The sequence below is a fragment of the Ambystoma mexicanum genome, chromosome 13 (assembly GCF_040938575.1).
Source record: "Ambystoma mexicanum isolate Mex_15411 chromosome 13, UKY_AmexF1_1, whole genome shotgun sequence".
Classification (NCBI taxonomy): domain Eukaryota; kingdom Metazoa; phylum Chordata; class Amphibia; order Caudata; family Ambystomatidae; genus Ambystoma; species Ambystoma mexicanum.
In genome coordinates, this window is record NC_090938.1 from 358212236 (window position 1) to 358237847 (window position 25612).

Genomic DNA, 25612 nt, shown 5'->3' on the forward strand with positions numbered 1-25612 from the left:
TTGCAGGAAAACTGCCTCACTTGCTGTTGAGAAAAATTCATCAAAGTCCTGGGGTGTTTATAGGCATCGCCAAGATGACATTGGGAGGTGTTTCAATTGACACGTGTTGAATATGAGGAAGAGCATCATGCTGGCTCCAGTGGCACTGCCTGCAGCATGACAAAAATGTAGAAGGGACATTTGACTGCACCATTGGCTGAACATCAGTGGCAAAGTGTATATCAGGCTAAAAGGTAAGCTCCAGTGGCACAATATGGGCACTACAAGGCACCCATAATTTGGTGTCAGCTAAAAAGACAATGCCAGAGCTTGTGGGTGCTTTTGTACACTTGTGTGTGTGTTTGTGGGTGTAGTTTCATGTCGAAAACCAAAACACAGCAGCTCCAGTGGCGCAATCGGTTAGCGCGCGGTACTTATACAGCAGTACATGCAGTGAGCAATGCCGAGGTTGTGAGTTCAAGCCTCACCTGGAGCAACTTTGGAACTTTTTACTAATTCACCTCAAAACTGAATTATTGAACCAATAAATGTTCTGGACATTTTTTGGTTCACCTCAAGGTTTCCTTGATTGTCAGTTAATGTTGTATGACAGCTCCTCTGCCTTTTAGACATGGAATACTCATTGCAAGTTATTTATGGGGTGTTTGCGCTTTAAATACAGCTACGGAGGGTTTTTGAAAATAGAACAGAAAATAAAAATGTCAACTGTTATTATACTCCATTTTCTGCTGAGCACCACTTACGGAAGACATTTGTATGGCTGTATATCTCTGCATGTGTTCAGTACGTCATCATACATCTGATTTGCGAAAGCGTGTGTGCTTATGTTGGTGATACATTGTCGGTATGCGTTTGAGTATGTACTTTTACGGGTATGTATGTATTGAGTAGGATGCTGAACAGGTTCATGAGTTTAGATAGCAGGTCAGAATGATGGCAAAAGGAACATGTAAAAGGCAGACAACTAAAAGAAAAAAGAATTTGGGATGTAAGCTTGGGAGTTTACTAACTGCGCTGATTTTGGCTCCTATAATAGTAAAGAATGGAAACCTACGAGGAAAGTCTTTGACTAATTTCATTCTCCGCCTGCACCAATGAACTTATTTTTACATCTCTATTTCCATATCTGTACTCATTCCTGTCTTTCACAGGGAGGTTGAAAGACTTTGGTCTATGTTTAAATGCAGACTATAAAGAAAAAATACGACGAAGGTGGGATTCGAACCCACGCGTGCAGAGCACAATGGATTAGCAGTCCATCGCCTTAACCACTCGGCCACCTCGTCTGTTTGGGAACGGTGCTCGAGTCCCATGCTTAAAGAAGAGATAAAACAATGGTGGTGCAAAGTCAGTGAAAAATAGATCATGTTTGTCATAATAGAAACAAGATCGTTGACTCGTTCTTCCTTACCCGGCCATTGATAGATAAACACATCAAGTTGAAGTTCAGAAAAATATAACAAGAGCTCCTGGAGGGTTCACAACACTAATCCAGAGGAAGGTGCTTGAGCTTCCGTATGGCACACCATTAGTAGTAAAACCAGCATAACGCAAGCTCCAGTTTCCCAGTGTTTGGCATCATTCAACGTTTCCAGCCAAGATCAAAGTTCAGATGCTGCTGCTTCCTGTGATGTCATTGAATTTAAATAGTGAGTGATGGCAATAACCCTTTTCCAATTAAATTTTGCCACATCAACGTCCCTGAAAATAGAGAAAGGCGTGCAACCCAGAACCGCTGTACTGTTCAATAGAGTAAGGGCTTCACCGTGATCATCTGCATCTGTCATCACAAGATTATCAAGGTCTTTTTCTTGAAGAAATTAGGTCCAGAAAGCCGACCTTCCCCACAGACTATTCAGACACCTTGCGCTTGTGGCTTTGTTATAGGCCCGAATCCATTGGTAAAAGGTTGCACAGGTACAATGTGCAATATCAGTTCCTATTCAACAATGTTCAAGAAAATTACCATTTGGAGGCCCTGATGAGGATCGAACTCACGACCCCTGGTTTACAAGACCAGTGCTCTGCCACTGAGCTACAGAGCCCCTCAGGTTACGACGCATAACAGCAACACAACGAGCACACAACATGATGTTTACTGGGTAGACATATTTGAAGGGTGTGTGAGAATGTATGTATATGATTGTGATTTGACCTGTTTTTTTCTGGCCGATTTTTTGAGGAGCAGCTAATTTGTGCGTATTCCGTGCAATTTTAGGGTGACTAATGAGGAGATGTGATGCGTGAAAGTTGAAAAAAACATGTACATGGCAGCAGAGAGACAATATGGATATTACCTTTGCTTTTTTAAATTTCTATCCGGATTCTGGCTCAAAGGGTAGTCAAGCACAGCAGATTGCATTCCTGCCAGTAACACGACAACCTTGTTTGTGTCCTTCTTAATCAACTAACATGCATATTTTCACTTTTGTCTGTATGTTCTTTGAAAGCCAATGGCAATGGTGCTTAGAGCAATGCAGATGTTTAAAAAAGATTTCAAAAGTTAAAATCGACAAAGGTGGGATTCGAAACCACGCGTGTACAGCAGATTAGCAGTCCATCGCCTTAACCACTCGGCCACCTCGTCTACAGGGATTATGTTAGGCATTCAAGTCTTTACAGGTAATAACACAAACATCTTCAAAATAGAACCACAATGCGTTCCTTGTTGAGGTACATCCAGCCGTTTGCAGGAAAACTGCCTCACTTGCTGTTGAGAAAAATTCATCAAAGTCCTGGGGTGTTTATAGGCATCGCCAAGATGACATTGGGAGGTGTTTCAATTGACACGTGTTGAATATGAGGAAGAGCATCATGCTGGCTCCAGTGGCACTGCCTGCAGCATGACAAAAATGTAGAAGGGACATTTGACTGCACCATTGGCTGAACATCAGTGGCAAAGTGTATATCAGGCTAAAAGGTAAGCTCCAGTGGCACAATATGGGCACTACAAGGCACCCATAATTTGGTGTCAGCTAAAAAGACAATGCCAGAGCTTGTGGGTGCTTTTGTACACTTGTGTGTGTGTTTGTGGGTGTAGTTTCATGTCGAAAACCAAAACACAGCAGCTCCAGTGGCGCAATCGGTTAGCGCGCGGTACTTATACAGCAGTACATGCAGTGAGCAATGCCGAGGTTGTGAGTTCAAGCCTCACCTGGAGCAACTTTGGAACTTTTTACTAATTCACCTCAAAACTGAATTATTGAACCAATAAATGTTCTGGACATTTTTTGGTTCACCTCAAGGTTTCCTTGATTGTCAGTTAATGTTGTATGACAGCTCCTCTGCCTTTTAGACATGGAATACTCATTGCAAGTTATTTATGGGGTGTTTGCGCTTTAAATACAGCTACGGAGGGTTTTTGAAAATAGAACAGAAAATAAAAAATGTCAACTGTTATTATACTCCATTTTCTGCTGAGCACCACTTACGGAAGACATTTGTAAAGGTAGAAAAAGGGTTACTGGAGTAGGATCCAGGAGACAATATCAACTTACAAAGAATAATGTTGTCTATTTACTGCATTATCGCCTTTGAAGCAAACCTCTGAGAATAAATACCCTTTCACTAATCAGGCAGTCACTTTGATAAAATCAAGCAGAACAAGGATGCTGATAGGAACTCGCCTCATTTGCATATGGGCTAGGGCTTCTGGGAGCCATGAGAATTAGGAGTTGAAGGTTTTGCAGATCGAGATTGCTAAAGGGCTGGGCATTTGCACAGACCTCTCCATGCCTGATTGGTGCCGAAGGTTAGTTGCAAGTGGTCCCCTGCTCACCCTACCTTACACAGGGCCATGCACAGTTAGGCCCCTCAGGGCTAGGCCCGGCAGGGCTAAGCCCAGCGTTTGTCAGGCGTTCGTCAGGCGAAGTGCCTGGACCCCTGCTCATCATACCTCAGAATCTGGTCTAGCTATTGCAGACATGGGGAATGGTGCTTATATCCCATTGACAGCGCCCACAAGCTGCATACTAATAGCCAATGATGTGTGAATGCGGTCAGGGTAGCAGACATATAGAACAATTGGGTGGGTTCGCTTCCGAACTGGATGCACAGGAGCAGGAGAGAATGGCTGTTGGCGATGTATGCAACTTGCTCTGCGTGAACACATCTACCGACCCCTTCCCCTACACACACGGGCACATACACACACACACACACACATAGCCATTGGAGCTATGCAGAGCTAATCAGAAAGATTGGTAATCATTAGAACATGAAAGATATGTGTTCATTTTTTAATAAACTTGTGGACTCCCGCAGAAACGGAGGGACTCACATCTCTAATTGAGGCTTGCTTACCTCTATACAAATGTGTTTGCTGGCTGTCTTTCTTCAACTGGTATGTGCGGTTGTGTCTGTCTTTGTCTTTCAACACGCCTGGCACGTTTACATTATCAAAGAGATGATTGTATGGAGATGGGGAACACCCCTCCGTTGCATTGTGAACTTGAACAGTCTTTTCACCAAAGCAGCTACATGCGACATTGCAAGGTTTTTGTCAGTCTTTGCCTGAAAACATTAGGCCTTCCTCTCGAACTCTATTTCACTCCTTCTGTGGAAGACTTCAATTATGAGGATGCATCCCGTCATAAAAGGTTCTCTGTAGATGGTGCAACTCTGGCTTCTCTTCCCCGTGCTTTTTGAAAATAATCCGCCCGAGGCCCTGATGAGGTTTGAACTCATGACCCCTGGTTTACGAGACCAGTGCTCTGCCACTGAGCTACAAGGCCACCTGCTGCTTGCTCACAGCCAACAACAGAAAGTGCAAAGAAACCATGGGTTTTACCTAGGTAGATCTCCAGGTATATGAATTTCTGGTTGTGTAAAAATGGCTGTATATCTCTGCATGTGTTCAGTACGTCATCATACATCGGATTTGCGAAAGCGTGTGTGCTTATGTTGGTGATACATTGTCGGTATGCGTTTGAGTATGTACTTTTACGGGTATGTATGTATTGAGTAGGATGCTGAACAGGTTCATGAGTTTAGATAGCAGGTCAGAATGATGGCAAAAGGAACATGTAAAAGGCAGACAACTAAAAGAAAAAAGAATTTGGGATGTAAGCTTGGGAGTTTACTAACTGCGCTGATTTTGGCTCCTATAATAGTAAAGAATGGAAACCTACGAGGAAAGTCTTTGACTAATTTCATTCTCCGCCTGCACCAATGAACTTATTTTTACATCTCTATTTCCATATCTGTACTCATTCCTGTCTTTCACAGGGAGGTTGAAAGACTTTGGTCTATGTTTAAATGCAGACTATAAAGAAAAAATACGACGAAGGTGGGATTCGAACCCACGCGTGTACAGCAGATTAGCAGTCCATCGCCTTAACCACTCGGCCACCTCGTCTACAGGGATTATGTTAGGCATTCAAGTCTTTACAGGTAATAACACAAACATCTTCAAAATAGAACCACAATGCGTTCCTTGTTGAGGTACATCCAGCCGTTTGCAGGAAAACTGCCTCACTTGCTGTTGAGAAAAATTCATCAAAGTCCTGGGGTGTTTATAGGCATCGCCAAGATGACATTGGGAGGTGTTTCAATTGACACGTGTTGAATATGAGGAAGAGCATCATGCTGGCTCCAGTGGCACTGCCTGCAGCATGACAAAAATGTAGAAGGGACATTTGACTGCACCATTGGCTGAACATCAGTGGCAAAGTGTATATCAGGCTAAAAGGTAAGCTCCAGTGGCACAATATGGGCACTACAAGGCACCCATAATTTGGTGTCAGCTAAAAAGACAATGCCAGAGCTTGTGGGTGCTTTTGTACACTTGTGTGTGTGTTTGTGGGTGTAGTTTCATGTCGAAAACCAAAACACAGCAGCTCCAGTGGCGCAATCGGTTAGCGCGCGGTACTTATATAGCAGTACATGCAGTGAGCAATGCCGAGGTTGTGAGTTCAAGCCTCACCTGGAGCAACTTTGGAACTTTTTACTAATTCACCTCAAAACTGAATTATTGAACCAATAAATGTTCTGGACATTTTTTGGTTCACCTCAAGGTTTCCTTGATTGTCAGTTAATGTTGTATGACAGCTCCTCTGCCTTTTAGACATGGAATACTCATTGCAAGTTATTTATGGGGTGTTTGCGCTTTAAATACAGCTACGGAGGGTTTTTGAAAATAGAACAGAAAATAAAAAATGTCAACTGTTATTATACTCCATTTTCTGCTGAGCACCACTTACGGAAGACATTTGTATGGCTGTATATCTCTGCATGTGTTCAGTACGTCATCATACATCTGATTTGCGAAAGCGTGTGTGCTTATGTTGGTGATACATTGTCGGTATGCGTTTGAGTATGTACTTTTACGGGTATGTATGTATTGAGTAGGATGCTGAACAGGTTCATGAGTTTAGATAGCAGGTCAGAATGATGGCAAAAGGAACATGTAAAAGGCAGACAACTAAAAGAAAAAAAGAATTTGGGATGTAAGCTTGGGAGTTTACTAACTGCGCTGATTTTGGCTCCTATAATAGTAAAGAATGGAAACCTACGAGGAAAGTCTTTGACTAATTTCATTCTCCGCCTGCACCAATGAACTTATTTTTACATCTCTATTTCCATATCTGTACTCATTCCTGTCTTTCACAGGGAGGTTGAAAGACTTTGGTCTATGTTTAAATGCAGACTATAAAGAAAAAATACGACGAAGGTGGGATTCGAACCCACGCGTGCAGAGCACAATGGATTAGCAGTCCATCGCCTTAACCACTCGGCCACCTCGTCTGTTTGGGAACGGTGCTCGAGTCCCATGCTTAAAGAAGAGATAAAACAATGGTGGTGCAAAGTCAGTGAAAAATAGATCATGTTTGTCATAATAGAAACAAGATCGTTGACTCGTTCTTCCTTACCCGGCCATTGATAGATAAACACATCAAGTTGAAGCTCAGACATTTGTAAAGGTAGAAAAAGGGTTACTGGAGTAGGATCCAGGAGACAATATCAACTTACAAAGAATAATGTTGTCTATTTACTGCATTATCGCCTTTGAAGCAAACCTCTGAGAATAAATACCCTTTCACTAATCAGGCAGTCACTTTGATAAAATCAAGCAGAACAAGGATGCTGATAGGAACTCGCCTCATTTGCATATGGGCTAGGGCTTCTGGGAGCCATGAGAATTAGGAGTTGAAGGTTTTGCAGATCGAGATTGCTAAAGGGCTGGGCATTTGCACAGACCTCTCCATGCCTGATTGGTGCCGAAGGTTAGTTGCAAGTGGTCCCCTGCTCACCCTACCTTACACAGGGCCATGCCCAGTTAGGCCCCTCAGGGCTAGGCCCGGCAGGGCTAAGCCCGGCGTTTGTCAGGCGTTCGTCAGGCGAAGTGCCTGGACCCCTGCTCATCATACCTCAGAATCTGGTCTAGCTATTGCAGACATGGGGAATGGTGCTTATATCCCATTGACAGCGCCCACAAGCTGCATACTAATAGCCAATGATGTGTGAATGCGGTCAGGGTAGCAGACATATAGAACAATTGGGTGGGTTCGCTTCCGAACTGGATGCACAGGAGCAGGAGAGAATGGCTGTTGGCGATGTATGCAACTTGCTCTGCGTGAACACATCTACCGACCCCTTCCCCTACACACACGGGCACATACACACACACACACACACATAGCCATTGGAGCTATGCAGAGCTAATCAGAAAGATTGGTAATCATTAGAACATGAAAGATATGTGTTCATTTTTTAATAAACTTGTGGACTCCCGCAGAAACGGAGGGACTCACATCTCTAATTGAGGCTTGCTTACCTCTATACAAATGTGTTTGCTGGCTGTCTTTCTTCAACTGGTATGTGCGGTTGTGTCTGTCTTTGTCTTTCAACACGCCTGGCACGTTTACATTATCAAAGAGATGATTGTATGGAGATGGGGAACACCCCTCCGTTGCATTGTGAACTTGAACAGTCTTTTCACCAAAGCAGCTACATGCGACATTGCAAGGTTTTTGTCAGTCTTTGCCTGAAAACATTAGGCCTTCCTCTCGAACTCTATTTCACTCCTTCTGTGGAAGACTTCAATTATGAGGATGCATCCCGTCATAAAAGGTTCTCTGTAGATGGTGCAACTCTGGCTTCTCTTCCCCGTGCTTTTTGAAAATAATCCGCCCGAGGCCCTGATGAGGTTTGAACTCATGACCCCTGGTTTACGAGACCAGTGCTCTGCCACTGAGCTACAAGGCCACCTGCTGCTTGCTCACAGCCAACAACAGAAAGTGCAAAGAAACCATGGGTTTTACCTAGGTAGATCTCCAGGTATATGAATTTCTGGTTGTGTAAAAATGGCTGTATATCTCTGCATGTGTTCAGTACGTAATCATACATCTGATTTGCGAAAGCGTGTGTGCTTATGTTGGTGATACATTGTCGGTATGCGTTTGAGTATGTACTTTTACGGGTATGTATGTATTGAGTAGGATGCTGAACAGGTTCATGAGTTTAGATAGCAGGTCAGAATGATGGCAAAAGGAACATGTAAAAGGCAGACAACTAAAAGAAAAAAGAATTTGGGATGTAAGCTTGGGAGTTTACTAACTGCGCTGATTTTGGCTCCTATAATAGTAAAGAATGGAAACCTACGAGGAAAGTCTTTGACTAATTTCATTCTCCGCCTGCACCAATGAACTTATTTTTACATCTCTATTTCCATATCTGTACTCATTCCTGTCTTTCACAGGGAGGTTGAAAGACTTTGGTCTATGTTTAAATGCAGACTATAAAGAAAAAATACGAAGAAGGTGGGATTCGAACCCACGCGTGCAGAGCACAATGGATTAGCAGTCCATCGCCTTAACCACTCGGCCACCTCGTCTGTTTGGGAACGGTGCTCGAGTCCCATGCTTAAAGAAGAGATAAAACAATGGTGGTGCAAAGTCAGTGAAAAATAGATCATGTTTGTCATAATAGAAACAAGATCGTTGACTCGTTCTTCCTTACCCGGCCATTGATAGATAAACACATCAAGTTGAAGTTCAGAAAAATATAACAAGAGCTCCTGGAGGGTTCACAACACTAATCCAGAGGAAGGTGCTTGAGCTTCCGTATGGCACACCATTAGTAGTAAAACCAGCATAACGCAAGCTCCAGTTTCCCAGTGTTTGGCATCATTCAACGTTTCCAGCCAAGATCAAAGTTCAGATGCTGCTGCTTCCTGTGATGTCATTGAATTTAAATAGTGAGTGATGGCAATAACCCTTTTCCAATTAAATTTTGCCACATCAACGTCCCTGAAAATAGAGAAAGGCGTGCAACCCAGAACCGCTGTACTGTTCAATAGAGTAAGGGCTTCACCGTGATCATCTGCATCTGTCATCACAAGATTATCAAGGTCTTTTTCTTGAAGAAATTAGGTCCAGAAAGCCGACCTTCCCCACAGACTATTCAGACACCTTGCGCTTGTGGCTTTGTTATAGGCCCGAATCCATTGGTAAAAGGTTGCACAGGTACAATGTGCAATATCAGTTCCTATTCAACAATGTTCAAGAAAATTACCATTTGGAGGCCCTGATGAGGATCGAACTCATGACCCCTGGTTTACAAGACCAGTGCTCTGCCACTGAGCTACAGAGCCCCTCAGGTTACGACGCATAACAGCAACACAACGAGCACACAACATGATGTTTACTGGGTAGACATATTTGAAGGGTGTGTGAGAATGTATGTATATGATTGTGATTTGACCTGTTTTTTTCTGGCCGATTTTTTGAGGAGCAGCTAATTTGTGCGTATTCCGTGCAATTTTAGGGTGACTAATGAGGAGATGTGATGCGTGAAAGTTGAAAAAAACATGTACATGGCAGCAGAGAGACAATATGGATATTACCTTTGCTTTTTTAAATTTCTATCCGGATTCTGGCTCAAAGGGTAGTCAAGCACAGCAGATTGCATTCCTGCCAGTAACACGACAACCTTGTTTGTGTCCTTCTTAATCAACTAACATGCATATTTTCACTTTTGTCTGTATGTTCTTTGAAAGCCAATGGCAATGGTGCTTAGAGCAATGCAGATGTTTAAAAAAGATTTCAAAAGTTAAAATCGACAAAGGTGGGATTCGAAACCACGCGTGTACAGCAGATTATCAGTCCATCGCCTTAACCACTCGGCCACCTCGTCTACAGGGATTATGTTAGGCATTCAAGTCTTTACAGGTAATAACACAAACATCTTCAAAATAGAACCACAATGCGTTCCTTGTTGAGGTACATCCAGCCGTTTGCAGGAAAACTGCCTCACTTGCTGTTGAGAAAAATTCATCAAAGTCCTGGGGTGTTTATAGGCATCGCCAAGATGACATTGGGAGGTGTTTCAATTGACACGTGTTGAATATGAGGAAGAGCATCATGCTGGCTCCAGTGGCACTGCCTGCAGCATGACAAAAATGTAGAAGGGACATTTGACTGCACCATTGGCTGAACATCAGTGGCAAAGTGTATATCAGGCTAAAAGGTAAGCTCCAGTGGCACAATATGGGCACTACAAGGCACCCATAATTTGGTGTCAGCTAAAAAGACAATGCCAGAGCTTGTGGGTGCTTTTGTACACTTGTGTGTGTGTTTGTGGGTGTAGTTTCATGTCGAAAACCAAAACACAGCAGCTCCAGTGGCGCAATCGGTTAGCGCGCGGTACTTATACAGCAGTACATGCAGTGAGCAATGCCGAGGTTGTGAGTTCAAGCCTCACCTGGAGCAACTTTGGAACTTTTTACTAATTCACCTCAAAACTGAATTATTGAACCAATAAATGTTCTGGACATTTTTTGGTTCACCTCAAGGTTTCCTTGATTGTCAGTTAATGTTGTATGACAGCTCCTCTGCCTTTTAGACATGGAATACTCATTGCAAGTTATTTATGGGGTGTTTGCGCTTTAAATACAGCTACGGAGGGTTTTTGAAAATAGAACAGAAAATAAAAAATGTCAACTGTTATTATACTCCATTTTCTGCTGAGCACCACTTACGGAAGACATTTGTAAAGGTAGAAAAAGGGTTACTGGAGTAGGATCCAGGAGACAATATCAACTTACAAAGAATAATGTTGTCTATTTACTGCATTATCGCCTTTGAAGCAAACCTCTGAGAATAAATACCCTTTCACTAATCAGGCAGTCACTTTGATAAAATCAAGCAGAACAAGGATGCTGATAGGAACTCGCCTCATTTGCATATGGGCTAGGGCTTCTGGGAGCCATGAGAATTAGGAGTTGAAGGTTTTGCAGATCGAGATTGCTAAAGGGCTGGGCATTTGCACAGACCTCTCCATGCCTGATTGGTGCCGAAGGTTAGTTGCAAGTGGTCCCCTGCTCACCCTACCTTACACAGGGCCATGCCCAGTTAGGCCCCTCAGGGCTAGGCCCGGCAGGGCTAAGCCCAGCGTTTGTCAGGCGTTCGTCAGGCGAAGTGCCTGGACCCCTGCTCATCATACCTCAGAATCTGGTCTAGCTATTGCAGACATGGGGAATGGTGCTTATATCCCATTGACAGCGCCCACAAGCTGCATACTAATAGCCAATGATGTGTGAATGCGGTCAGGGTAGCAGACATATAGAACAATTGGGTGGGTTCGCTTCCGAACTGGATGCACAGGAGCAGGAGAGAATGGCTGTTGGCGATGTATGCAACTTGCTCTGCGTGAACACATCTACCGACCCCTTCCCCTACACACACGGGCACATACACACACACACACACACATAGCCATTGGAGCTATGCAGAGCTAATCAGAAAGATTGGTAATCATTAGAACATGAAAGATATGTGTTCATTTTTTAATAAACTTGTGGACTCCCGCAGAAACGGAGGGACTCACATCTCTAATTGAGGCTTGCTTACCTCTATACAAATGTGTTTGCTGGCTGTCTTTCTTCAACTGGTATGTGCGGTTGTGTCTGTCTTTGTCTTTCAACACGCCTGGCACGTTTACATTATCAAAGAGATGATTGTATGGAGATGGGGAACACCCCTCCGTTGCATTGTGAACTTGAACAGTCTTTTCACCAAAGCAGCTACATGCGACATTGCAAGGTTTTTGTCAGTCTTTGCCTGAAAACATTAGGCCTTCCTCTCGAACTCTATTTCACTCCTTCTGTGGAAGACTTCAATTATGAGGATGCATCCCGTCATAAAAGGTTCTCTGTAGATGGTGCAACTCTGGCTTCTCTTCCCCGTGCTTTTTGAAAATAATCCGCCCGAGGCCCTGATGAGGTTTGAACTCATGACCCCTGGTTTACGAGACCAGTGCTCTGCCACTGAGCTACAAGGCCACCTGCTGCTTGCTCACAGCCAACAACAGAAAGTGCAAAGAAACCATGGGTTTTACCTAGGTAGATCTCCAGGTATATGAATTTCTGGTTGTGTAAAAATGGCTGTATATCTCTGCATGTGTTCAGTACGTCATCATACATCGGATTTGCGAAAGCGTGTGTGCTTATGTTGGTGATACATTGTCGGTATGCGTTTGAGTATGTACTTTTACGGGTATGTATGTATTGAGTAGGATGCTGAACAGGTTCATGAGTTTAGATAGCAGGTCAGAATGATGGCAAAAGGAACATGTAAAAGGCAGACAACTAAAAGAAAAAAGAATTTGGGATGTAAGCTTGGGAGTTTACTAACTGCGCTGATTTTGGCTCCTATAATAGTAAAGAATGGAAACCTACGAGGAAAGTCTTTGACTAATTTCATTCTCCGCCTGCACCAATGAACTTATTTTTACATCTCTATTTCCATATCTGTACTCATTCCTGTCTTTCACAGGGAGGTTGAAAGACTTTGGTCTATGTTTAAATGCAGACTATAAAGAAAAAATACGACGAAGGTGGGATTCGAACCCACGCGTGTACAGCAGATTAGCAGTCCATCGCCTTAACCACTCGGCCACCTCGTCTACAGGGATTATGTTAGGCATTCAAGTCTTTACAGGTAATAACACAAACATCTTCAAAATAGAACCACAATGCGTTCCTTGTTGAGGTACATCCAGCCGTTTGCAGGAAAACTGCCTCACTTGCTGTTGAGAAAAATTCATCAAAGTCCTGGGGTGTTTATAGGCATCGCCAAGATGACATTGGGAGGTGTTTCAATTGACACGTGTTGAATATGAGGAAGAGCATCATGCTGGCTCCAGTGGCACTGCCTGCAGCATGACAAAAATGTAGAAGGGACATTTGACTGCACCATTGGCTGAACATCAGTGGCAAAGTGTATATCAGGCTAAAAGGTAAGCTCCAGTGGCACAATATGGGCACTACAAGGCACCCATAATTTGGTGTCAGCTAAAAAGACAATGCCAGAGCTTGTGGGTGCTTTTGTACACTTGTGTGTGTGTTTGTGGGTGTAGTTTCATGTCGAAAACCAAAACACAGCAGCTCCAGTGGCGCAATCGGTTAGCGCGCGGTACTTATATAGCAGTACATGCAGTGAGCAATGCCGAGGTTGTGAGTTCAAGCCTCACCTGGAGCAACTTTGGAACTTTTTACTAATTCACCTCAAAACTGAATTATTGAACCAATAAATGTTCTGGACATTTTTTGGTTCACCTCAAGGTTTCCTTGATTGTCAGTTAATGTTGTATGACAGCTCCTCTGCCTTTTAGACATGGAATACTCATTGCAAGTTATTTATGGGGTGTTTGCGCTTTAAATACAGCTACGGAGGGTTTTTGAAAATAGAACAGAAAATAAAAAATGTCAACTGTTATTATACTCCATTTTCTGCTGAGCACCACTTACGGAAGACATTTGTAAAGGTAGAAAAAGGGTTACTGGAGTAGGATCCAGGAGACAATATCAACTTACAAAGAATAATGTTGTCTATTTACTGCATTATCGCCTTTGAAGCAAACCTCTGAGAATAAATACCCTTTCACTAATCAGGCAGTCACTTTGATAAAATCAAGCAGAACAAGGATGCTGATAGGAACTCGCCTCATTTGCATATGGGCTAGGGCTTCTGGGAGCCATGAGAATTAGGAGTTGAAGGTTTTGCAGATCGAGATTGCTAAAGGGCTGGGCATTTGCACAGACCTCTCCATGCCTGATTGGTGCCGAAGGTTAGTTGCAAGTGGTCCCCTGCTCACCCTACCTTACACAGGGCCATGCCCAGTTAGGCCCCTCAGGGCTAGGCCCGGCAGGGCTAAGCCCAGCGTTTGTCAGGCGTTCGTCAGGCGAAGTGCCTGGACCCCTGCTCATCATACCTCAGAATCTGGTCTAGCTATTGCAGACATGGGGAATGGTGCTTATATCCCATTGACAGCGCCCACAAGCTGCATACTAATAGCCAATGATGTGTGAATGCGGTCAGGGTAGCAGACATATAGAACAATTGGGTGGGTTCGCTTCCGAACTGGATGCACAGGAGCAGGAGAGAATGGCTGTTGGCGATGTATGCAACTTGCTCTGCGTGAACACATCTACCGACCCCTTCCCCTACACACACGGGCACATACACACACACACACACACATAGCCATTGGAGCTATGCAGAGCTAATCAGAAAGATTGGTAATCATTAGAACATGAAAGATATGTGTTCATTTTTTAATAAACTTGTGGACTCCCGCAGAAACGGAGGGACTCACATCTCTAATTGAGGCTTGCTTACCTCTATACAAATGTGTTTGCTGGCTGTCTTTCTTCAACTGGTATGTGCGGTTGTGTCTGTCTTTGTCTTTCAACACGCCTGGCACGTTTACATTATCAAAGAGATGATTGTATGGAGATGGGGAACACCCCTCCGTTGCATTGTGAACTTGAACAGTCTTTTCACCAAAGCAGCTACATGCGACATTGCAAGGTTTTTGTCAGTCTTTGCCTGAAAACATTAGGCCTTCCTCTCGAACTCTATTTCACTCCTTCTGTGGAAGACTTCAATTATGAGGATGCATCCCGTCATAAAAGGTTCTCTGTAGATGGTGCAACTCTGGCTTCTCTTCCCCGTGCTTTTTGAAAATAATCCGCCCGAGGCCCTGATGAGGTTTGAACTCATGACCCCTGGTTTACGAGACCAGTGCTCTGCCACTGAGCTACAAGGCCACCTGCTGCTTGCTCACAGCCAACAACAGAAAGTGCAAAGAAACCATGGGTTTTACCTAGGTAGATCTCCAGGTATATGAATTTCTGGTTGTGTAAAAATGGCTGTATATCTCTGCATGTGTTCAGTACGTCATCATACATCGGATTTGCGAAAGCGTGTGTGCTTATGTTGGTGATACATTGTCGGTATGCGTTTGAGTATGTACTTTTACGGGTATGTATGTATTGAGTAGGATGCTGAACAGGTTCATGAGTTTAGATAGCAGGTCAGAATGATGCCAAAAGGAACATGTAAAAGGCAGACAACTAAAAGAAAAAAGAATTTGGGATGTAAGCTTGGGAGTTTACTAACTGCGCTGATTTTGGCTCCTATAATAGTAAAGAATGGAAACCTACGAGGAAAGTCTTTGACTAATTTCATTCTCCGCCTGCACCAATGAACTTATTTTTACATCTCTATTTCCATATCTGTACTCATTCCTGTCTTTCACAGGGAGGTTGAAAGACTTTGGTCTATGTTTAAATGCAGACTATAAAGAAAAAATACGACGAAGGTGGGATTCGAACCCACGCGTGTACAGCAGATTAGCAGTCCATCGCCTTAACCACTCGGCCACCTCGTCTACAGGGATTATGTTAGGCATTCAAGTCTTTACAGGTAATAACACAAACATCTTCAAAATAGAACCACAATGCGTTCCTTGTTGAGGTACATCCAGCCGTTTGCAGGAAAACTGCTTCACTTGCTGTTGAGAAAAATTCATCAAAGTCCTGGGGTGTTTATAGGCATCGCCAAGATGACATTGGGAGGTGTTTCAATTGACACGTGTTGAATATGAGGAAGAGCATCATGCTGGCTCCAGTGGCACTGCCTGCAGCATGACAAAAATGTAGAAGGGACATTTGACTGCACCATTGGCTGAACATCAGTGGCAAAGTGTATATCAGGCTAAAAGGTAAGCTCCAGTGGCACAATATGGGCACTACAAGGCACCCATAATTTGGTGTCAGCTAAAAAGACAATGCCAGAGCTTGTGGGTGCTTTTGTACACTTGTGTGTGTGTTTGTGGGTGTAGTTTCATGTCGAAAACCAAAACACAGCAGCTCCAGTGGCGCAATCGGTTAGCGCGCGGTACTTATATAGCAGTACATGCAGTGAGCAATGCCGAGGTTGTGAGTTCAAGCCTCACCTGGAGCAACTTTGGAACTTTTTACTAATTCACCTCAAAACTGAATTATTGAACCAATAAATGTTCTGGACATTTTTTGGTTCACCTCAAGGTTTCCTTGATTGTCAGTTAATGTTGTATGACAGCTCCTCTGCCTTTTAGACATGGAATACTCATTGCAAGTTATTTATGGGGTGTTTGCGCTTTAAATACAGCTACGGAGGGTTTTTGAAAATAGAACAGAAAATAAAAAATGTCAACTGTTATTATACTCCATTTTCTGCTGAGCACCACTTACGGAAGACATTTGTATGGCTGTATATCTCTGCATGTGTTCAGTACGTCATCATACATCTGATTTGCGAAAGCGTGTGTGCTTATGTTGGTGATACATTGTCGGTATGCGTTTGAGTATGTACTTTTACGGGTATGTATGTATTGAGTAGGATGCTGAACAGGTTCATGAGTTTAGATAGCAGGTCAGAATGATGGCAAAAGGAACATGTAAAAGGCAGACAACTAAAAGAAAAAAAGAATTTGGGATGTAAGCTTGGGAGTTTACTAACTGCGCTGATTTTGGCTCCTATAATAGTAAAGAATGGAAACCTACGAGGAAAGTCTTTGACTAATTTCATTCTCCGCCTGCACCAATGAACTTATTTTTACATCTCTATTTCCATATCTGTACTCATTCCTGTCTTTCACAGGGAGGTTGAAAGACTTTGGTCTATGTTTAAATGCAGACTATAAAGAAAAAATACGACGAAGGTGGGATTCGAACCCACGCGTGCAGAGCACAATGGATTAGCAGTCCATCGCCTTAACCACTCGGCCACCTCGTCTGTTTGGGAACGGTGCTCGAGTCCCATGCTTAAAGAAGAGATAAAACAATGGTGGTGCAAAGTCAGTGAAAAATAGATCATGTTTGTCATAATAGAAACAAGATCGTTGACTCGTTCTTCCTTACCCGGCCATTGATAGATAAACACATCAAGTTGAAGCTCAGACATTTGTAAAGGTAGAAAAAGGGTTACTGGAGTAGGATCCAGGAGACAATATCAACTTACAAAGAATAATGTTGTCTATTTACTGCATTATCGCCTTTGAAGCAAACCTCTGAGAATAAATACCCTTTCACTAATCAGGCAGTCACTTTGATAAAATCAAGCAGAACAAGGATGCTGATAGGAACTCGCCTCATTTGCATATGGGCTAGGGCTTCTGGGAGCCATGAGAATTAGGAGTTGAAGGTTTTGCAGATCGAGATTGCTAAAGGGCTGGGCATTTGCACAGACCTCTCCATGCCTGATTGGTGCCGAAGGTTAGTTGCAAGTGGTCCCCTGCTCACCCTACCTTACACAGGGCCATGCCCAGTTAGGCCCCTCAGGGCTAGGCCCGGCAGGGCTAAGCCCGGCGTTTGTCAGGCGTTCGTCAGGCGAAGTGCCTGGACCCCTGCTCATCATACCTCAGAATCTGGTCTAGCTATTGCAGACATGGGGAATGGTGCTTATATCCCATTGACAGCGCCCACAAGCTGCATACTAATAGCCAATGATGTGTGAATGCGGTCAGGGTAGCAGACATATAGAACAATTGGGTGGGTTCGCTTCCGAACTGGATGCACAGGAGCAGGAGAGAATGGCTGTTGGCGATGTATGCAACTTGCTCTGCGTGAACACATCTACCGACCCCTTCCCCTACACACACGGGCACATACACACACACACACACACATAGCCATTGGAGCTATGCAGAGCTAATCAGAAAGATTGGTAATCATTAGAACATGAAAGATATGTGTTCATTTTTTAATAAACTTGTGGACTCCCGCAGAAACGGAGGGACTCACATCTCTAATTGAGGCTTGCTTACCTCTATACAAATGTGTTTGCTGGCTGTCTTTCTTCAACTGGTATGTGCGGTTGTGTCTGTCTTTGTCTTTCAACACGCCTGGCACGTTTACATTATCAAAGAGATGATTGTATGGAGATGGGGAACACCCCTCCGTTGCATTGTGAACTTGAACAGTCTTTTCACCAAAGCAGCTACATGCGACATTGCAAGGTTTTTGTCAGTCTTTGCCTGAAAACATTAGGCCTTCCTCTCGAACTCTATTTCACTCCTTCTGTGGAAGACTTCAATTATGAGGATGCATCCCGTCATAAAAGGTTCTCTGTAGATGGTGCAACTCTGGCTTCTCTTCCCCGTGCTTTTTGAAAATAATCCGCCCGAGGCCCTGATGAGGTTTGAACTCATGACCCCTGGTTTACGAGACCAGTGCTCTGCCACTGAGCTACAAGGCCACCTGCTGCTTGCTCACAGCCAACAACAGAAAGTGCAAAGAAACCATGGGTTTTACCTAGGTAGATCTCCAGGTATATGAATTTCTGGTTGTGTAAAAATGGCTGTATATCTCTGCATGTGTTCAGTACGTAATCATACATCTGATTTGCGAAAGCGTGTGTGCTTATGTTGGTGATACATTGTCGGTATGCGTTTGAGTATGTACTTTTACGGGTATGTATGTATTGAGTAGGATGCTGAACAGGTTCATGAGTTTAGATAGCAGGTCAGAATGATGGCAAAAGGAACATGTAAAAGGCAGACAACTAAAAGAAAAAAGAATTTGGGATGTAAGCTTGGGAGTTTACTAACTGCGCTGATTTTGGCTCCTATAATAGTAAAGAATGGAAACCTACGAGGAAAGTCTTTGACTAATTTCATTCTCCGCCTGCACCAATGAACTTATTTTTACATCTCTATTTCCATATCTGTACTCATTCCTGTCTTTCACAGGGAGGTTGAAAGACTTTGGTCTATGTTTAAATGCAGACTATAAAGAAAAAATACGAAGAAGGTGGGATTCGAACCCACGCGTGCAGAGCACAATGGATTAGCAGTCCATCGCCTTAACCACTCGGCCACCTCGTCTGTTTGGGAACGGTGCTCGAGTCCCATGCTTAAAGAAGAGATAAAACAATGGTGGTGCAAAGTCAGTGAAAAATAGATCATGTTTGTCATAATAGAAACAAGATCGTTGACTCGTTCTTCCTTACCCGGCCATTGATAGATAAACACATCAAGTTGAAGTTCAGAAAAATATAACAAGAGCTCCTGGAGGGTTCACAACACTAATCCAGAGGAAGGTGCTTGAGCTTCCGTATGGCACACCATTAGTAGTAAAACCAGCATAACGCAAGCTCCAGTTTCCCAGTGTTTGGCATCATTCAACGTTTCCAGCCAAGATCAAAGTTCAGATGCTGCTGCTTCCTGTGATGTCATTGAATTTAAATAGTGAGTGATGGCAATAACCCTTTTCCAATTAAATTTTGCCACATCAACGTCCCTGAAAATAGAGAAAGGCGTGCAACCCAGAACCGCTGTACTGTTCAATAGAGTAAGGGCTTCACCGTGATCATCTGCATCTGTCATCACAAGATTATCAAGGTCTTTTTCTTGAAGAAATTAGGTCCAGAAAGCCGACCTTCCCCACAGACTATTCAGACACCTTGCGCTTGTGGCTTTGTTATAGGCCCGAATCCATTGGTAAAAGGTTGCACAGGTACAATGTGCAATATCAGTTCCTATTCAACAATGTTCAAGAAAATTACCATTTGGAGGCCCTGATGAGGATCGAACTCACGACCCCTGGTTTACAAGACCAGTGCTCTGCCACTGAGCTACAGAGCCCCTCAGGTTACGACGCATAACAGCAACACAACGAGCACACAACATGATGTTTACTGGGTAGACATATTTGAAGGGTGTGTGAGAATGTATGTATATGATTGTGATTTGACCTGTTTTTTTCTGGCCGATTTTTTGAGGAGCAGCTAATTTGTGCGTATTCCGTGCAATTTTAGGGTGACTAATGAGGAGATGTGATGCGTGAAAGTTGAAAAAAACATGTACATGGCAGCAGAGAGACAATATGGATATTACCTTTGCTTTTTTAAATTTCTATCCGGATTCTGGCTCAAAGGGTAGTCAAGCACAGCAGATTGCATTCCTGCCAGTAACACGACAACCTTGTTTGTGTCCTTCTTAATCAACTAACATGCATATTTTCACTTTTGTCTGTATGTTCTTTGAAAGCCAATGGCAATGGTGCTTAGAGCAATGCAGATGTTTAAAAAAGATTTCAAAAGTTAAAATCGACAAAGGTGGGATTCGAAACCACGCGTGTACAGCAGATTAGCAGTCCATCGCCTTAACCACTCGGCCACCTCGTCTACAGGGATTATGTTAGGCATTCAAGTCTTTACAGGTAATAACACAAACATCTTCAAAATAGAACCACAATGCGTTCCTTGTTGAGGTACATCCAGCCGTTTGCAGGAAAACTGCCTCACTTGCTGTTGAGAAAAATTCATCAAAGTCCTGGGGTGTTTATAGGCATCGCCAAGATGACATTGGGAGGTGTTTCAATTGACACGTGTTGAATATGAGGAAGAGCATCATGCTGGCTCCAGTGGCACTGCCTGCAGCATGACAAAAATGTAGAAGGGACATTTGACTGCACCATTGGCTGAACATCAGTGGCAAAGTGTATATCAGGCTAAAAGGTAAGCTCCAGTGGCACAATATGGGCACTACAAGGCACCCATAATTTGGTGTCAGCTAAAAAGACAATGCCAGAGCTTGTGGGTGCTTTTGTACACTTGTGTGTGTGTTTGTGGGTGTAGTTTCATGTCGAAAACCAAAACACAGCAGCTCCAGTGGCGCAATCGGTTAGCGCGCGGTACTTATACAGCAGTACATGCAGTGAGCAATGCCGAGGTTGTGAGTTCAAGCCTCACCTGGAGCAACTTTGGAACTTTTTACTAATTCACCTCAAAACTGAATTATTGAACCAATAAATGTTCTGGACATTTTTTGGTTCACCTCAAGGTTTCCTTGATTGTCAGTTAATGTTGTATGACAGCTCCTCTGCCTTTTAGACATGGAATACTCATTGCAAGTTATTTATGGGGTGTTTGCGCTTTAAATACAGCTACGGAGGGTTTTTGAAAATAGAACAGAAAATAAAAAATGTCAACTGTTATTATACTCCATTTTCTGCTGAGCACCACTTACGGAAGACATTTGTAAAGGTAGAAAAAGGGTTACTGGAGTAGGATCCAGGAGACAATATCAACTTACAAAGAATAATGTTGTCTATTTACTGCATTATCGCCTTTGAAGCAAACCTCTGAGAATAAATACCCTTTCACTAATCAGGCAGTCACTTTGATAAAATCAAGCAGAACAAGGATGCTGATAGGAACTCGCCTCATTTGCATATGGGCTAGGGCTTCTGGGAGCCATGAGAATTAGGAGTTGAAGGTTTTGCAGATCGAGATTGCTAAAGGGCTGGGCATTTGCACAGACCTCTCCATGCCTGATTGGTGCCGAAGGTTAGTTGCAAGTGGTCCCCTGCTCACCCTACCTTACACAGGGCCATGCCCAGTTAGGCCCCTCAGGGCTAGGCCCGGCAGGGCTAAGCCCAGCGTTTGTCAGGCGTTCGTCAGGCGAAGTGCCTGGACCCCTGCTCATCATACCTCAGAATCTGGTCTAGCTATTGCAGACATGGGGAATGGTGCTTATATCCCATTGACAGCGCCCACAAGCTGCATACTAATAGCCAATGATGTGTGAATGCGGTCAGGGTAGCAGACATATAGAACAATTGGGTGGGTTCGCTTCCGAACTGGATGCACAGGAGCAGGAGAGAATGGCTGTTGGCGATGTATGCAACTTGCTCTGCGTGAACACATCTACCGACCCCTTCCCCTACACACACGGGCACATACACACACACACACACACATAGCCATTGGAGCTATGCAGAGCTAATCAGAAAGATTGGTAATCATTAGAACATGAAAGATATGTGTTCATTTTTTAATAAACTTGTGGACTCCCGCAGAAACGGAGGGACTCACATCTCTAATTGAGGCTTGCTTACCTCTATACAAATGTGTTTGCTGGCTGTCTTTCTTCAACTGGTATGTGCGGTTGTGTCTGTCTTTGTCTTTCAACACGCCTGGCACGTTTACATTATCAAAGAGATGATTGTATGGAGATGGGGAACACCCCTCCGTTGCATTGTGAACTTGAACAGTCTTTTCACCAAAGCAGCTACATGCGACATTGCAAGGTTTTTGTCAGTCTTTGCCTGAAAACATTAGGCCTTCCTCTCGAACTCTATTTCACTCCTTCTGTGGAAGACTTCAATTATGAGGATGCATCCCGTCATAAAAGGTTCTCTGTAGATGGTGCAACTCTGGCTTCTCTTCCCCGTGCTTTTTGAAAATAATCCGCCCGAGGCCCTGATGAGGTTTGAACTCATGACCCCTGGTTTACGAGACCAGTGCTCTGCCACTGAGCTACAAGGCCACCTGCTGCTTGCTCACAGCCAACAACAGAAAGTGCAAAGAAACCATGGGTTTTACCTAGGTAGATCTCCAGGTATATGAATTTCTGGTTGTGTAAAAATGGCTGTATATCTCTGCATGTGTTCAGTACGTCATCATACATCGGATTTGCGAAAGCGTGTGTGCTTATGTTGGTGATACATTGTCGGTATGCGTTTGAGTATGTACTTTTACGGGTATGTATGTATTGAGTAGGATGCTGAACAGGTTCATGAGTTTAGATAGCAGGTCAGAATGATGGCAAAAGGAACATGTAAAAGGCAGACAACTAAAAGAAAAAAGAATTTGGGATGTAAGCTTGGGAGTTTACTAACTGCGCTGATTTTGGCTCCTATAATAGTAAAGAATGGAAACCTACGAGGAAAGTCTTTGACTAATTTCATTCTCCGCCTGCACCAATGAACTTATTTTTACATCTCTATTTCCATATCTGTACTCATTCCTGTCTTTCACAGGGAGGTTGAAAGACTTTGGTCTATGTTTAAATGCAGACTATAAAGAAAAAATACGACGAAGGTGGGATTCGAACCCACGCGTGCAGAGCACAATGGATTAGCAGTCCATCTTAACCACTCGGCCACCTCGTCTGTTTGGGAACGGTGCTCGAGTCCCATGCTTAAAGAAGAGATAAAACAATGGTGGTGCAAAGTCAGTGAAAAATAGATCACGTTTGTCATAATAGAAACAAGATCGTTGACTCGTTCTTCCTTACCCGGCCATTGATAGATAAACACATCAAGTTGAAGTTCAGAAAAATATAACAAGAGCTCCTGGAGGGTTCACAACACTAATCCAGAGGAAGGTGCTTGAGCTTCCGTATGGCACACCATTAGTAGTAAAACCAGCATAACGCAAGCTCCAGTTTCCCAGTGTTTGGCATCATTCAACGTTTCCAGCCAAGATCAAAGTTCAGATGCTGCTGCTTCCTGTGATGTCATTGAATTTAAATAGTGAGTGATGGCAATAACCCTTTTCCAATAAAATTTTGCCACATCAACGTCCCTGAAAATAGAGAAAGGCGTGCAACCCAGAACCGCTGTACTGTTCAATAGAGTAAGGGCTTCACCGTGATCATCTGCATCTGTCATCACAAGATTATCAAGGTCTTTTTCTTGAAGAAATTAGGTCCAGAAAGCCGACCTTCCCCACAGACTATTCAGACACCTTGCGCTTGTGGCTTTGTTATAGGCCCGAATCCATTGGTAAAAGGTTGCACAGGTACAATGTGCAATATCAGTTCCTATTCAACAATGTTCAAGAAAATTACCATTTGGAGGCCCTGATGAGGATCGAACTCACGACCCCTGGTTTACAAGACCAGTGCTCTGCCACTGAGCTACAGAGCCCCTCAGGTTACGACGCATAACAGCAACACAACGAGCACACAACATGATGTTTACTGGGTAGACATATTTGAAGGGTGTGTGAGAATGTATGTATATGATTGTGATTTGACCTGTTTTTTTCTGGCCGATTTTTTGAGGAGCAGCTAATTTGTGCGTATTCCGTGCAATTTTAGGGTGACTAATGAGGAGATGTGATGCGTGAAAGTTGAAAAAAACATGTACATGGCAGCAGAGAGACAATATGGATATTACCTTTGCTTTTTTAAATTTCTATCCGGATTCTGGCTCAAAGGGTAGTCAAGCACAGCAGATTGCATTCCTGCCAGTAACACGACAACCTTGTTTGTGTCCTTCTTAATCAACTAACATGCATATTTTCACTTTTGTCTGTATGTTCTTTGAAAGCCAATGGCAATGGTGCTTAGAGCAATGCAGATGTTTAAAAAAGATTTCAAAAGTTAAAATCGACAAAGGTGGGATTCGAAACCACGCGTGTACAGCAGATTAGCAGTCCATCGCCTTAACCACTCGGCCACCTCGTCTACAGGGACTATGTTAGGCATTCAAGTCTTTACAGGTAATAACACAAACATCTTCAAAATAGAACCACAATGCGTTCCTTGTTGAGGTACATCCAGCCGTTTGCAGGAAAACTGCCTCACTTGCTGTTGAGAAAAATTCATCAAAGTCCTGGGGTGTTTATAGGCATCGCCAAGATGACATTGGGAGGTGTTTCAATTGACACGTGTTGAATATGAGGAAGAGCATCATGCTGGCTCCAGTGGCACTGCCTGCAGCATGACAAAAATGTAGAAGGGACATTTGACTGCACCATTGGCTGAACATCAGTGGCAAAGTGTATATCAGGCTAAAAGGTAAGCTCCAGTGGCACAATATGGGCACTACAAGGCACCCATAATTTGGTGTCAGCTAAAAAGACAATGCCAGAGCTTGTGGGTGCTTTTGTACACTTGTGTGTGTGTTTGTGGGTGTAGTTTCATGTCGAAAACCAAAACACAGCAGCTCCAGTGGCGCAATAGCGTGCGTTACTTATACAGCAGTACATGCAGTGAGCAATGCCGAGGTTGTGAGTTCAAGCCTCACCTGGAGCAACTTTGGAACTTTTTACTAATTCACCTCAAAACTGAATTATTGAACCAATAAATGTTCTGGACATTTTTTGGTTCACCTCAAGGTTTCCTTGATTGTCAGTTAATGTTGTATGACAGCTCCTCTGCCTTTTAGACATGGAATACTCATTGCAAGTTATTTATGGGGTGTTTGCGCTTTAAATACAGCTACGGAGGGTTTTTGAAAATAGAACAGAAAATAAAAAATCAAAGTTCAGATGCTGCTGCTTCCTGTGATGTCATTGAATTTAAATAGTGAGTGATGGCAATAACCCTTTTCCAATTAAATTTTGCCACATCAACGTCCCTGAAAATAGAGAAAGGCGTGCAACCCAGAACCGCTGTACTGTTCAATAGAGTAAGGGCTTCACCGTGATCATCTGCATCTGTCATCACAAGATTATCAAGGTCTTTTTCTTGAAGAAATTAGGTCCAGAAAGCCGACCTTCCCCACAGACTATTCAGACACCTTGCGCTTGTGGCTTTGTTATAGGCCCGAATC

At 43.4% G+C, this 25612-nt stretch overlaps 25 non-coding genes across 25 annotated transcripts; 7 read left to right on the forward strand and 18 right to left on the reverse strand.

The window, feature by feature from the left end:
- The first annotated feature begins 380 nt into the window (after nucleotides 1–380).
- Nucleotides 381–475, forward strand: TRNAI-UAU (transfer RNA isoleucine (anticodon UAU)). The gene is made up of 2 exons: nucleotides 381–418; nucleotides 440–475. It is a non-coding gene; the product is annotated as a tRNA-Ile (tRNA).
- A 729-nt stretch (nucleotides 476–1204) lies between these two features.
- TRNAS-GCU (transfer RNA serine (anticodon GCU)) lies at nucleotides 1205–1286 on the reverse strand. Its single transcript has one exon. It is a non-coding gene; the product is annotated as a tRNA-Ser (tRNA).
- A 687-nt stretch (nucleotides 1287–1973) lies between these two features.
- Nucleotides 1974–2045, reverse strand: TRNAT-UGU (transfer RNA threonine (anticodon UGU)). The gene has a single exon. It is a non-coding gene; the product is annotated as a tRNA-Thr (tRNA).
- A 1022-nt stretch (nucleotides 2046–3067) lies between these two features.
- Nucleotides 3068–3162, forward strand: TRNAI-UAU (transfer RNA isoleucine (anticodon UAU)). The gene is made up of 2 exons: nucleotides 3068–3105; nucleotides 3127–3162. It is a non-coding gene; the product is annotated as a tRNA-Ile (tRNA).
- A 1499-nt stretch (nucleotides 3163–4661) lies between these two features.
- On the reverse strand, nucleotides 4662–4733 carry TRNAT-CGU (transfer RNA threonine (anticodon CGU)). The gene has a single exon. It is a non-coding gene; the product is annotated as a tRNA-Thr (tRNA).
- A 546-nt stretch (nucleotides 4734–5279) lies between these two features.
- On the reverse strand, nucleotides 5280–5356 carry TRNAS-GCU (transfer RNA serine (anticodon GCU)). Its single transcript has one exon. It is a non-coding gene; the product is annotated as a tRNA-Ser (tRNA).
- A 480-nt stretch (nucleotides 5357–5836) lies between these two features.
- On the forward strand, nucleotides 5837–5931 carry TRNAI-UAU (transfer RNA isoleucine (anticodon UAU)). The gene is made up of 2 exons: nucleotides 5837–5874; nucleotides 5896–5931. It is a non-coding gene; the product is annotated as a tRNA-Ile (tRNA).
- Nucleotides 5932–6662: 731 nt separating this feature from the next.
- Nucleotides 6663–6744, reverse strand: TRNAS-GCU (transfer RNA serine (anticodon GCU)). Its single transcript has one exon. It is a non-coding gene; the product is annotated as a tRNA-Ser (tRNA).
- A 1389-nt stretch (nucleotides 6745–8133) lies between these two features.
- Nucleotides 8134–8205, reverse strand: TRNAT-CGU (transfer RNA threonine (anticodon CGU)). Its single transcript has one exon. It is a non-coding gene; the product is annotated as a tRNA-Thr (tRNA).
- Nucleotides 8206–8751: 546 nt separating this feature from the next.
- Nucleotides 8752–8833, reverse strand: TRNAS-GCU (transfer RNA serine (anticodon GCU)). Its single transcript has one exon. It is a non-coding gene; the product is annotated as a tRNA-Ser (tRNA).
- A 687-nt stretch (nucleotides 8834–9520) lies between these two features.
- TRNAT-UGU (transfer RNA threonine (anticodon UGU)) lies at nucleotides 9521–9592 on the reverse strand. The gene has a single exon. It is a non-coding gene; the product is annotated as a tRNA-Thr (tRNA).
- Nucleotides 9593–10614: 1022 nt separating this feature from the next.
- Nucleotides 10615–10709, forward strand: TRNAI-UAU (transfer RNA isoleucine (anticodon UAU)). The gene is made up of 2 exons: nucleotides 10615–10652; nucleotides 10674–10709. It is a non-coding gene; the product is annotated as a tRNA-Ile (tRNA).
- Nucleotides 10710–12208: 1499 nt separating this feature from the next.
- Nucleotides 12209–12280, reverse strand: TRNAT-CGU (transfer RNA threonine (anticodon CGU)). The gene has a single exon. It is a non-coding gene; the product is annotated as a tRNA-Thr (tRNA).
- Nucleotides 12281–12826: 546 nt separating this feature from the next.
- On the reverse strand, nucleotides 12827–12903 carry TRNAS-GCU (transfer RNA serine (anticodon GCU)). The gene has a single exon. It is a non-coding gene; the product is annotated as a tRNA-Ser (tRNA).
- A 480-nt stretch (nucleotides 12904–13383) lies between these two features.
- On the forward strand, nucleotides 13384–13478 carry TRNAI-UAU (transfer RNA isoleucine (anticodon UAU)). The gene is made up of 2 exons: nucleotides 13384–13421; nucleotides 13443–13478. It is a non-coding gene; the product is annotated as a tRNA-Ile (tRNA).
- Nucleotides 13479–14977: 1499 nt separating this feature from the next.
- On the reverse strand, nucleotides 14978–15049 carry TRNAT-CGU (transfer RNA threonine (anticodon CGU)). Its single transcript has one exon. It is a non-coding gene; the product is annotated as a tRNA-Thr (tRNA).
- A 546-nt stretch (nucleotides 15050–15595) lies between these two features.
- TRNAS-GCU (transfer RNA serine (anticodon GCU)) lies at nucleotides 15596–15672 on the reverse strand. The gene has a single exon. It is a non-coding gene; the product is annotated as a tRNA-Ser (tRNA).
- Nucleotides 15673–16152: 480 nt separating this feature from the next.
- TRNAI-UAU (transfer RNA isoleucine (anticodon UAU)) lies at nucleotides 16153–16247 on the forward strand. Its single transcript has 2 exons — nucleotides 16153–16190; nucleotides 16212–16247. It is a non-coding gene; the product is annotated as a tRNA-Ile (tRNA).
- A 731-nt stretch (nucleotides 16248–16978) lies between these two features.
- Nucleotides 16979–17060, reverse strand: TRNAS-GCU (transfer RNA serine (anticodon GCU)). The gene has a single exon. It is a non-coding gene; the product is annotated as a tRNA-Ser (tRNA).
- Nucleotides 17061–18449: 1389 nt separating this feature from the next.
- TRNAT-CGU (transfer RNA threonine (anticodon CGU)) lies at nucleotides 18450–18521 on the reverse strand. Its single transcript has one exon. It is a non-coding gene; the product is annotated as a tRNA-Thr (tRNA).
- Nucleotides 18522–19067: 546 nt separating this feature from the next.
- TRNAS-GCU (transfer RNA serine (anticodon GCU)) lies at nucleotides 19068–19149 on the reverse strand. The gene has a single exon. It is a non-coding gene; the product is annotated as a tRNA-Ser (tRNA).
- Nucleotides 19150–19836: 687 nt separating this feature from the next.
- Nucleotides 19837–19908, reverse strand: TRNAT-UGU (transfer RNA threonine (anticodon UGU)). Its single transcript has one exon. It is a non-coding gene; the product is annotated as a tRNA-Thr (tRNA).
- A 1022-nt stretch (nucleotides 19909–20930) lies between these two features.
- TRNAI-UAU (transfer RNA isoleucine (anticodon UAU)) lies at nucleotides 20931–21025 on the forward strand. The gene is made up of 2 exons: nucleotides 20931–20968; nucleotides 20990–21025. It is a non-coding gene; the product is annotated as a tRNA-Ile (tRNA).
- Nucleotides 21026–22524: 1499 nt separating this feature from the next.
- TRNAT-CGU (transfer RNA threonine (anticodon CGU)) lies at nucleotides 22525–22596 on the reverse strand. Its single transcript has one exon. It is a non-coding gene; the product is annotated as a tRNA-Thr (tRNA).
- A 1312-nt stretch (nucleotides 22597–23908) lies between these two features.
- TRNAT-UGU (transfer RNA threonine (anticodon UGU)) lies at nucleotides 23909–23980 on the reverse strand. The gene has a single exon. It is a non-coding gene; the product is annotated as a tRNA-Thr (tRNA).
- Nucleotides 23981–25612: the final 1632 nt, after the last annotated feature.